Source organism: Halyomorpha halys, unplaced genomic scaffold, assembly GCF_000696795.3.
Source record: "Halyomorpha halys isolate HHAL.00 unplaced genomic scaffold, Hhal_1.1 Scaffold84.1, whole genome shotgun sequence".
NCBI classification, from domain to species: domain Eukaryota; kingdom Metazoa; phylum Arthropoda; class Insecta; order Hemiptera; family Pentatomidae; genus Halyomorpha; species Halyomorpha halys.
In genome coordinates, this window is record NW_027110155.1 from 587810 (window position 1) to 601050 (window position 13241).

Below are 13241 nucleotides of genomic sequence, written 5' to 3' on the forward strand. Positions count from 1 at the left end.
TCACTTCCACATAAAAAAACAATTCCAATATTAAAACTACGAAATTAGTTTAAATTTGGTTCTTATGTATTCATTATAGATGAATTGGGGGGTGAAGGTAGCAGCGTGGTAGGTTGCGAATTCGAGTCCTCGGTCCTATCCAGGATTTCTTCAAGCATATAATTATACAATACTCACTCACAGCCTCCCTCGGGTATTGGTGAGGCCCGTTAGCCAATAGGTGGCACACACAAAAATGGACATAGGAATAACGAACCTACGATGAAAAACACGTCATGAAATGCAGTAAATATATTTCCTAAGTACATCGCGCGAGGCTTTGGACCTACACAGTCTATCGAGCCAATACTAATTATAATAATAAGATTAATTGTATCTTCAAGATATCACTAAGACTATTTATATTTCACAGTTGTAAATCAAGTTTAATTTATTTAGATTAATATTTTTTAATTTATTGAAAATAGTAATAAGTATATTATAGATACAGTTATATTTTTTTATCGAGGCTAAAGGCCTTTGAGGATAAAAACGTAACGTTTTCTCAATAGATAAACGGAACTGTCTGTTTTTGTAAACAACAACAACCAATCCGAGATCATGTATCAAGGTCCACTGAGCGTAGGTACCCCTAGCTATCCCCACCAGCAAGCAATTGTCACAATATAAATAGTCTACTGCGGATTCCTGCATTAAGGTTCAACAGTAGCTTGGATTCTTACAACATGAGATCAATCTTATTAGTAAGTTGATGTAGTCTATCAATTATAGCTAACATTGTAACTATAAACAAGTATAATTAAATCTTTTAATAGTTTTAAACTTTAATTAATTAGGGCTAAGCTATAATGATAAAAATGCTCAATATATTATTTACAATTGAATAAAGTATATTCATATAGATCTCATTGATGAACATATAACTTCGGGGTTCATAAAAATATTTTAAATTATTCATTAGATTATTTTATGGCTTTAATTGGTTAAAAAATTGTATCTAATTGAAAAGTTTTATATCAAAAGTCAATATATCCTAATATTTTACGTTTGGAATGTTATTATTTAAAAATTAATAAAAGAGTATCTAATGCAGATAAGTAAAATTTATATGGAAAATATTAATTTGTGTAAATTTAAATTAAATGTATCCTTGAGGATGGCCGGGTATGCAACGAAAACGATAAAGAGTGTTTTGAGACTTAACTTGGATATAAATTATATAAATTTTGAAAAAAATATTAACGTTTGATAGAAAACTCCTCAATTACAATTTGTTCATTTAATTTCATTTTTACAAATAAAATCATAAAGAAAGACTTCTGTTTTAAGTTGGCTGTTTATTTATCAATACTATTTATTTTTATGTTATGTTATAAAATAGAAAGCTCAGATTCAAATAAAAGCTGTCTAAATTTTTAAATTTTGATTTGATCCCACATTGTTTTTCCATTGAATTCAAGAATTTAAATTATCTAAATTTTAAATGAAACTTAACATTTATAAGTTATCTTGGTCATGTTTGGGCAGTTAATTTAAAAAACAGAACAAAAAAAAACTTTTGCTTGAAAATTAATATTCCCTTGGTGGAATGAAAATCTGATTTAAGCCTGAAAATTGGACTATTTAATCTAGAGCTTTATGTCTATGTTAAGCGAACTATGTTTGAATCCTGGTTTGATGTTTTAATTATTCTTGACAGAACATTAATGAGTACTACAATTTTTAGAATAAAATTTTCGTTTTTTTAAGGATAGATAAAATAAAACAATATTAATAATTAAATAATAACTATTATATACGTGTGAGAACATTCGCATTAAATAATCCTTCTTCTTCGTAATACATTCGAACACCAGGGATATCGTGCAAGCAACTTTATTTGAGCAATACAATATTATCAAGAAAGGCTATGCAGCTCAAAGAATTGGTGAAGCTTCATACTTTATAATATATATGTTGAAACAGCAGGTTTCTTAATAAGTATATAATTGGCAAACTGGAAAATAACGATTCAGTATAACAGCTAAGAAATAAGCTATCTGTAAATTTATACTAACTCAGTCTTATATCTGCTGAGTTCTCAAACTGAGGGAACTCAAGTGTATACGAGGGATGCCGTAGCAATAAAATTTCACTATCACTCTAGTCTTGATTACTACCTATATCACAGTTTCCACAGTTAGTTCCTTTAGAGTAAATGTTATATACTTAATCAATATTCAGTTTGGTGATGACACTAATTCAAATGCCACCAGTTCAAGCAACTAGTGAATTTCGATTTTATCTGCGGAGTTAGTGAATATTAAATTTTAGCAAATAGAATGTTAAATTGTTACGAATTGCTTTGACAGGAGATTGGATGTTAAATTACGAAGTACGCCAATCGGCAATGCATCAAAATCAGCCATATATGCTTTTGTTGCTAAGTACTCAAACCTCATTAAGGAAAACTGCGACACAATGGCTCAGCAAATTGTTTATTAGCCCGACAAGAATGCCGTGACGAAAAATATTTGAGAACTGTTGATCTGAATTAAGCCCTGAAAACCATGTCACGTATATCTAAGAGGTGTCATTCAATGCAATCCTACTTCTGTGGTTACAGTAAAAGAAATAGACTAATCTGCCCAATAAAAAAAAGAAAAAACTAAACCGCTGGTGGATTTATAAAAAAAAACTATAATAATATTGATGGCTTCATCAAAATCTTTACAATCCCACACTATCTCGATCAAAAACTTATGCGGTCGGAGTTTTGAAACTACTCATATTTTTTAATCACTTTCATCAATGATGTAATGAGAGTTCACGAATCGATTTTAAAATTCCATAAATTCCTTATTTTTTGACACTAACTTTTTCAAAATCCATCGCTCCTAAGAGCCGGGAACGAGACAGACCTTACATCGTTATTATAATATGATTTTGATTTTGTTTTAACAATAGACAATGGGGAGGGAAAAGGAGGATTTTTTTAATTTTATTTTTATACCAGATCGGCCTGGTAGGCCTTACATGGTTGATATAACTTTTATTATATCTATTTTTTAACTGTTGATTATGAAGGGGTATATTCATACAAATGATACCCCTAAATACATACAATGCTCTTATTAAAAGAAAAAAAAATAAATAAGAATAATGCTTCTTAATAAAAGAGGAAAGTAAAAGTAACAACAAAAAATAGTGATATTGGTACACTTAAATAAATCAAATAATTGCCTTCTAATAGTAAAAAGAAAGTTAATTTGAAAAGGGAAGAGAGAAGAAAAGATAAAAAAAAAATAATGAATAAATAAAATGAATAATAATAATAATAGAGGTAGTGTGACTATGAATTAATTTTATATTTATTAAAAATTTATAAAAGAATGTTTTGGAGCAGTCTGGGCTTCAGTCTTCGGGTTGAGGTTGGGTTTCCCAGGTTGTAGGTCACTTAACTGTCAGCAAATGGGAGTGGAACTTCATGAACCGTTTTTTGATATAATCCTCTATTGACTCCATATGTAATTCGCGATGCAATTGTCTATTTCTTATGAACCAAGGAGCATTAACTGCGATTCTTAGGACTTTAGTCAAGGATACCGCTCCCCACTTCACTTCCGAACATCAGCAGTGGCCTGAGGATTGTTTTAAATATAAGAACAGTTGTTTCTGGTTTTAGTTTGAAATTTCTATTTAGGATAGGATATAGAAAGGAGGATATCCCTAACTATTTAAAGTTTCATAATTATAAATAATGAAGATTAATTATTTTCAAAAATACATAAACAGAAATAATAATATTTATGTAATTAAATGAGATTCGATTTTCAGTTTTATGTGATGTTAGCTAAAAACTGAATTTTTAAACTTTTTTTTATGATATCAACAATCATAATCATGACCAAAATAATTTGTTAATTATATTGATAAATTACTGAATTCGGATCTTGAATAAATTAAATGTGTTCTCTGTGCTTTTAGTTCCTGGTTGTGATGATCGGCCTGGCGATGGTGCTGGGTGCCGAAGAGCAGGAGGCGGAGCAGGTGAGGGAGAAGAGGAGCTGGGGTGCTTGGGGGTGGCCATGGGGAGGAGTCTACTACGCACCTGCGTACCGCACCTGGTCACATCTAGGCTGGTACGCACCCGCCCACTATGCCTGGCACGGCTAAGCGTTCAACGGGGCATCACGTCTTCGCTGGCTATTCAACCGCATCCCTGAAAATTCTAGCGACTTACTTGCACAATTTTTTAATCATATTAAAGGTATATGATTTCAAACATGTCTCATTTGTCACCCCTTACAACTCAAATTAAGTAATTATTTACGGAAATTAGTATTCAAAATGATTTACAAAAGAGCCACACTTAAACCTTAAGTGGTTAACACTTAAACCACACTTTTTCCTTGTAGTGGGAAATAAATAGTAAATAAGACTCCAAAATGTATGATGCTGTAGTTATGCGCCGATCAAAGGTAAGGAACGCGGTCAAATAGTACAATAGGAGAAAAAATGCAGTTATCTAACCCCAGTTTTTGATTACTTTAATGAAAACTATGTATAATTACTAGTCAAAATTTATGAGTCTGCCAATTATAGGTAGTGGGAATACATAATCGCGGCTGTTTCAATGTGTTAAAAAGAACTAATTTTTCATTCGGAGCTCTATATCTCAAAAAGTAGGACAACACAAGGAAACCTAAGGGAACGTCATTTAAAGAAGACCAAATTTGTTAAAATATAAGCCCTAATAGAGTTATTTACTATAGTTTTCGATATATAGCTTTTTAAAAAGCAACATTTCATAAAAATGTTGTATGGGACGTACTGAAAGTTCAGTAGTAAGTGAATTAATATTGAAAAATCTATATCTCAAAAACCATTTGACGTACAGATGACTATTAGCAATCAAATTAAAGCTAGCTTAAGGAGCTATAAAGTATTTTATGATGTTTATCTTCGTAGGAGTAATAGTTTACATAATATTTGCTAAAATAAATTGATTTATAGTTGATCGGACAAATTTTCATTTGCCAAATTTATATTCATATGCGAATATCATAAAAAATACTACCCCTACGAAGATACGTGTTATAAACTACTTTATAGTAAGTAAAATTTCATCTAAAGTTATAGTGTTTTCATTAAAGTAATCAAAAATTGGGGTGAGATAACTGCCTTTTTTTCTTCCCGGCTCTTGTACTATAAGAAGAGAAGAACAAATAAGTGATATTTTTACTGAGTATAAACGTTTCAGGCTTAATTTAGAGCGCTCACCAGGGCTAAGGACAAAACAAGATAACCGAAATATATTTATAATAAAAATATCCATATAGTCTTACACTTTTTATTTTCTTTTAAACTCCTACGTTTCGTCCAATCCGGCAATTCTCAAGGATCTTATTTGCAATATTACAGCCAAAATTTGTTATGAAACTGTTGCTGGCTACTATTACTTTGTTAAAATTGTATCTTAGTCAATAGCCTATTGCTATCACAATTTCACTTAATATAATTATTCAGTTTACGATGTCTATTACACTCTGTCACTTTATCAACCATACTGCTAAAAACAGTGCAAATAGAAAATAAGAAGATAGTTTTTAATATAAATTCTTTTTATATAAAAATAAAGAAGAAGACAAACGTGAATATGCAAATAATACAAACACAAGTTCGATTTTTTATATCCTACAAAAATTACGGACAATTAAAATTAATACCGTGAAAAATGTGAGAAATTAAGGAATTCATTAGTTATAATAAAAATATATAATTAATAATAATATTGATTGTGAATCAATTAAAAAAAATTATGTATTTTAAAATTACAGTCACTATTTATTGCTTATCCTACTTAAAATAAATCTTCCATTTTCCATACGTAATAAAGCCTTTAATTATTTGTATAGATTGTTGTACTTGTAAATTATTTAACTACAACTTGACTATTTATTCTTATAAGCGTCGAATTCATTGAAAAATGTTCATATATGACTTATGATAATAACATCTCAGTAAATAAACTATATAATATTATATATAAAAAAAAAAATTATCAAAACTATGTTAGAAAAAAATATTAAAATTGTTCAACATCTATTCAGTTTTAATATGAGGGTTCTATCACTTCAGTGTTGTTAATTTTAGTCAAGCTTTTTACAGAAAAATAGTAATATAATCATAAGACTAATCTTAAAAACATCTTATGGATTTTTGAGAAGCATAATAATTTTTATGTATAAATATTTCAGAATAAAATATACATTTAGTAATATATATATATATATATATAATAGCAATAAAATATCAATATAGAGTTATTTCATATTTTATAAATAGCCTAGGGTTTCGGGAAAAAAAAATTGTATTCTCGACGTTTTTATATATTTTTATGGAGTGCTGAGTTCGAATTTTAGGTTTACCACTTTCATTTTTAAAAAACAACAAAAAATTTCAATTGTTCACTTATAACTAGAAAACTAAAAGAAAATAATAATAATAAATAAACATTAAATAAGAAAAAATTTTCTACATATAGGAATATTACATTTAATTTTCGGCTAAATTACAGCACCCCTGAAACGTACTGCACAAATATTACATACTTTGAAGTTTCACGAAAATAAACATACCAGTTTTTTTTCTCATAATTCTTTTTGTTCTCTTGCTAAATCCAAATTTCAGGTTTGTCATCCCACTAACCAACGGCTTTATAGAAAAGAAAATAGAAAAAAATAAAAACATTTAGAATAACCTGTTTTAATTTTTCCTTTATACCTAAAAAAACCAAGCATTTCTCAGATTAACCCATGTTCTCGTTAAATACACGAAAAATTGTCCGGTTTGACAAATTCATACCTGGACTATGTAAAATATTTAGTTTCAGGAACATAAAGTTGATATTTGGACACAATTAGACAGTTGGAAAAAAAGTTGTTTTTTTTTTACTTTTTCGAAAAGTAGCCATCCTGAAATTCACTCTGGTAGTGTTTCAACTTAGCCAAAAATGAAATATAATATACTTATTTTATAGAAAATGTACTATGCTTTATTTTTATTTAGTGTTAATATTATAGAAATAATTAATTTTCCAGTTATAAACAAAAAAAAAAATCAAAAATGATGTTTTTGTTTTTCAATTTTAGTTATGAAACCGGCTACCTAGTTTGCAAACCTAAAATTCAGCTCTCACCCAAAATATAAAGAACTAATGAAGAAATAACTATGTATTTTCTTTGCAAACACTCTTTTTTTAACCTGAGATAAGAAAAAGGGAATGTTCCCAAAAAAACATAACATTTTAAGAAAAGAAATTCTATAATTAATAATATTACTTATCAAACAAAAACAGTCTCCAAATTAGGTTGACTAAACCCAAAGATAATTTGTTACTACGGATACTTCTGAGGATAACTGTTCATTTTTAGGGCTGTTATTCAATTGAGAACTGTTGTGAAACTGTTGTCACATTAGCACTTTTGGGCAGGAGACAAATCACTAAAATGTTTTGATGTAATTTCAGAACGTATACCAAATTAACTCCACGCACAGTCATTTGGTTGGAACTACTGATTACTTCCTGTTTGCCCCGCTTGAAAATAATACTGGAGAATTCTCCGCTCCACTCAAAGTGTTAAATCATGGAAGATAATTTAAAACATTTTTTTTTACTCATAGTGAAAGTCAACTGTGCCAAATATTTCGAAAATTCGTCAATGTTTAAAGTTTAGAATATAATTGGATACTTTACAGATAGATTGTACCGAAAAGGACTAAAAAAAATCAATACAATTAAGTCAGAATGTCATTCATATGATTTTGGAAAACAGAGGTTATATTGCTTGTAAAGGATCTTTGTCGTGAAAATGCAAAAAATAAATTTAAAAGTACGTCCACGATACTAAAATTACTTATTTTCCTTTTACAGTAATAAAATACAAATGCAATTTCATTAAGTTTATAGTTTTCTCAAGGTAGTATCCTTGGTCCCATCCTCTACACCGTCTATACAGCTGACATTCCAACCAATCCTAACACTATCCTCACCACGTATGCCGATGACACATATGTGCTCGCTGTTAATAATAACCCATTAATTGTATCCCAAAATCTCCAATCCCATATCACAGCTCTCGAAGATTGGTGTCGTAATTGGAGGATTAAGACAAATTCCAACGAATCCCATCAAACCACCTTTACCCTTCGTCGTAAACCTACTGACTGCCCTACTGTTTCATTAAATGATGTTACTCTTACCCCTGTCGAACATATCCACTACCTTGGACTACATTTGGACAAACGATTAACCTGGAGTCCTCACACCAGACAGAAAAGAGAGGAAACTGCACGTCGATTTCGACTATTACAGCACTTACTAGAAAACGGTGATAGCTTCCAACACATTACAAAAGACTGATCTACATGACTGTAATAAGGCCAATCTGGACATATGGAATTGAGCTTTGGGGCTCCACTAAACCTTCGAATTCCTCTCTATCAATCCTTACAATCCAAAATCCTTCGTAAAATCCTCAATGCTCCTTTGTCACAAATAAAATCATACATAAAGACCTTAATGTTTCCTATGTAACCGATCTAGCCCGAACCAGATATCACTCCTTCCATTATGAACTCTCTAACCACTCAAACCCCCTAGTTTCTAATCTTGCATCCTCTTCCATTCCTGACAATCCTCCGAGGCACCTGAAAAGAAGATGGCCACGAGACCAGCTAATGTAAAATGTCATTAGAGTGCTACCAATGGGTAGTTTCTCTACACGCCTGTAACACTCCAATTTAACTTAGATCAGATTTACTAAATGTATTATAATGTACTGTTGTAAATAGCAATAAATAAATATTTAAAAAAATAGTTTTTAGTTTTGTTAAATTTTGAAACGCTGTCTTGTTTGTATGATGCATTTCGGAATTAACCACTGTTCTCAACTGACAATATTCATTTAATCTTTAATTTAAATTACATTTTTTTATAATTATTTTAATTGTTTATTAATTACTACAAGGCAATGGTCTAGGGTGAGGTCAGATGAGTAAAGAACACAAATAAGTGAAAAAATATTTTATTAGACCCAATGTTTTGGCCCGAATTTCAGACCTTATTCAAGGCTAATTACAAAGAAGAAGAATCATAATAAATGAAAAATAAAAACAGTTTAACAAGAAGAATTATGATGAGGTAAATACGTAGGTAGTAAACAATCTGCAATCACATTTGCTTTACACGGTCAGGATATGATATTCAGATCCTGGATGTGTAATCTAGGTCAAATTCTTGCTGACGAAACTCCCACTTTCCAAATCTTCCTAAAATCTTAATCTTAAGAATCACTTGAGGGGCTAGTGATCCGATTCGATAGGTACTTCTGTTTCTTCGACGTTTCATCTGAATTTTTGTTGTTGTTGATTGTTGCTTAAAGGCGTAAAACCCTCTGGTCATCAACGCTTAAGGCATGATAAAAGTAAAAAAAAAAAAAAATGAGAAAAATCGAAGAGGAGTTATAATTTAGAAAGAAGGCGATGTGCTTTTAAAAATTCAAACACTAATGTGATTTTAGCTTTCTCATCTGTGAGAGCTTCTGATAAATTTGGGGTCAGTCCTATCTTGTTTATTGTTGGCAAATAGTGAGTACATTCTTCAAAAATATGTCTAATCGTGAGAATAGACTGACAATATTTGCACGTTGGAGGTAGCAGTTTTCTGAACAGGTGAGAGTGCGTGAGGAGAGTATGATCTATTCTCAAGCGGGTTAGAGCAACTTCCTCCCTGCGGCTGTTGCGGTAGGATGTTGACCATGGTTTTATTGATCGTTTTATTTCTTTTAATTTACTCGGAGAGCTTTCATCCCACTTGGCCTGCCATTTTTCTAATATTTGTAATTTAAGGGGTGTACTGAGTTCTGATGGGGTAAGAACAGCGGTGCCTGGGCCAGTGAGCGTGAGTGCCTCTCTGGCAGCTTTGTCTGCGAGCTCGTTACCAACAATGCCAATGTGGCTTGGAGGCCTCATCTGAATTTTTCGGCGGCCAAAATAGCTGCCAAACTTCGCACTCAAGAACGTAATCATTTTTCTTAGCAGTATCGAGTGCTTCTGATCGGGTGCTTTTTGCGGTCGTATAATTGAAGAAGAACGGTTCTCAGTGTTCAATCACTGGTGTTTGTTAGTAAAATTAATGACTTCTCGTGTTTGTTTGTAAAATTAATGACTTCTCTTAATTTACTTGTTTGAAGTTAGAGACAAATTTTATTAGATTCTTCCATTGGATGAATTAGTTCTGCTGTTCCTCTACTGCCACTTTTTGTCAAATATAGAACATCGTTAATAACAAATTTGTTGATAAGTTTTTATCAATTTGTGCACTAAAGATGGCTTTTTTCGTGAAATTCATTTTGTAGAGAGTCCCAGTCTGGGAGTGGTAAGTGCTCGACCACGAAGTACATTATCAGCTGAATATACGATTTTTGTGGTTGGGTTGTTAGGACTTCTAGTCCAAATATATGATTACTATGATAATCAATACAAAATAGTCGTTTTGTTCGTCTGTAAGCAGCGTACCTTTATTGCAGCGGAGTTCAATATGTTCAACATTCATATTACTTAACATAAGGTCAGTATCATAAAGTTATATCTTGCAAGGCTGATCACAGAAATGCCTAACATTTTCAGCTAGGTTAAGAATAATATTGGAAAAACTAAAGTGAAATAATATGGTTGGGATGTTTATGACCTTGGCTTGAGCGTGTAAAAATTTAACAAAACTTAACTCGACTTAAATTAACAGATTAATCGAAAAAATATTGGCGCATTCATTAATCTTCTTGAGGTGTCAATCAGGACAGTTTCAGTTAGGTGATATTTAGTTCTAATTGAAGAAAAGGCAACATTAATATTTACCACATCGCTCAATTAGAAGGTGTAGTTGAGGTCATTTCAACCAGACGTGTCAACTACACTTGTAGCCTCTTCTTCTCAAGATAATTGCTCTCATTGAGACGATGTGTACAAGAATTTTATAATAGCTTGCAGCATTGTTTGTAAACATGTCCAAACTTATTAAAGTCATTGTAATAGGAATCTCTATGATTATTAATTATAATACTTGGATTCATGGATGAATTTCTGATGGACTGATAAGGATCTGAACATTGTCAGAAATAGTTGAATAAGCGCGAACATAGTAGAGCGTAAAGGATACCGATTTGTATATTGACGTTGATACTTAAGAACACAAGAACATATATATATTGAATCGTAATTTGAAATCTGATGTTTTACTTGAGTCAGTCTCTGAGTTTCAAATAATCTGACGAACATTAATTGAGTAATCTTATTTAAGGGCCGGTTGTACAATCACAGTTCTTACGAAGGTTTCTGAAATCTCAGGTGAAATCAATAATTAAGATTTGCACAAGAAAAGTTGTCCTTCGAATCTGGAGGTAAACTTTACCGAGCAACGCTTATCAGTTAAACTGAGTTTTCGGGCAAATTCTACGTTAAAGTAGTGAACTATAAGAGGAACCTTTCATATTTCCAGTTGTAATTGTTATCCAGTGAATGTGTATTCTATTGTAATTTTGTTTCTTTCCAAATTCAATAAAAAAGATTAGATCCAGATAGACGATTTTTTTTTCTTTATACTGTCACACTTATTTTTTAAATTATACAATGTTCTTAACTGTACACGTAGATTTGAGTTCTCCTTAAATTCTTCTTGTAGTTTTGCCCAATAATTTAATTTTTATTTTGATGTAAAACTGCAGGCTTTTATATTTTCAATGATCTCGTTATATTTCTTTACTAATCCTATTTATGATGATTTCCTTCCATATAGGGGAGAAAGTAAACTTAAGTTATTTAAGTTTACTTAAATTTTTCCTTTTGATTCATTATCGCAGTTTGTTAAATAATAATGATTTGTTCCTGTGGATAAAATTCGAAATAAATTGAAGACAAGGATAATTTGTTCTAATAAATGATTCACGAATTAAAAATTCCAATAGTCTTATGATAGCATTTATATGATAAATATTACCCTAGCAGTTCTTTTATATAATAATATAGTTCAGCCAGTACTGGAATCGCAATCTTAAAATGTTCGTACTGTTCCGGGTAACCTACGGCAACCGAAAGGTTGAATCAGAAAGGCTGTCATATATAGGATTAGTAGCCCCATGGGCCAACAGTCAAAACTCACCTCCTCCAGCGCTCTTGGTGGCAAGAGAAGTAACCCAGACTAATGTGAGATAGCCATCTTGCTTGCTCCACATTTAATCAAAATGAAACCTACACGCAGAAACCACAATTACCTAGGATTCCTATCCCAACGTTTTGTGGTGATATCCTTAAGTGGTCGCATGACACGTTCACATCGTTGATACACGATGAGCCGACATTATCCAACATCGAGAAGTTCCACTACCTTATCGGGGCCTTGAAGGGTGAAGCTTCTGCGGTAATCTCCAGATTTCCAGTCGAAGCAAATTCGTACGAATTGGCCTGGAAACCAGTGGTGGAAGCATATCAGAATCAGCGGGTCTTAGCTAACGTACTAATTCACCGTATAATAGACTTCAACTGCAAAGGGGCAAGAAGTGACCTGCAAAGGTACGAGCAGTTTCTTACAGGTGTCGCTGACAGCGTAGAAGCTCTGCGGGCATCACAACTCAAGGACACTACGGACTTCCTTCTTACCATACTTGCGTTAAGGGCATTGGACCAAGAGGCCAGAAGACAGTTCGAATTGTCTCTGGAACCAGCCAAGAGTTTCCCACGGTGGACAATGTTATAGCCTTTGTTCGGCAGAGGAAAAATGCTATCCGCATGTCACAGGACGCAGACAACTTTAAAACACCAGGGCGCTCCAACGAAACGAATCAGATGCAGAGGTTCGTCTCCTTGCACGCAACCTCTTCCAGGAATTTTAAGGATACTCCAGCTGCAGTTCGAACAACTCGGAACAGAACTGAGAAGGGCAAAGAAGCTGCAGAACTTAAATGTCCTCTCTGCAAGGGAAATCATCTGCTCTCCAAGGCTTTTATTGAGCTCCCTCTTACCCAGAAACTTGAACGTACCCGAACCTTCAAGATATGTTGGAATTGCCTTCGTAAGGGCCATGAGGTGGCCACATGTCGCTCGAATTTCGATGTCGGACCTGCTGTAAGAAGCACCACATGCTGATCCACCGCCAGGAAGGAGACAACACAGCCACTGAAGTCGATGCAATGTCCAATAAGCCT

General features: G+C 32.3%; 1 long non-coding RNA gene across 1 annotated transcript; it reads left to right on the forward strand.

Annotated features, from left to right (window-relative positions):
• The first annotated feature begins 479 nt into the window (after positions 1-479).
• LOC106677041 (uncharacterized) lies at positions 480-4264 on the forward strand. The gene is made up of 2 exons (XR_001342539.2): positions 480-743; positions 3967-4264. It is a non-coding gene; the product is annotated as an uncharacterized lncRNA (long non-coding RNA).
• Positions 4265-13241: the final 8977 nt, after the last annotated feature.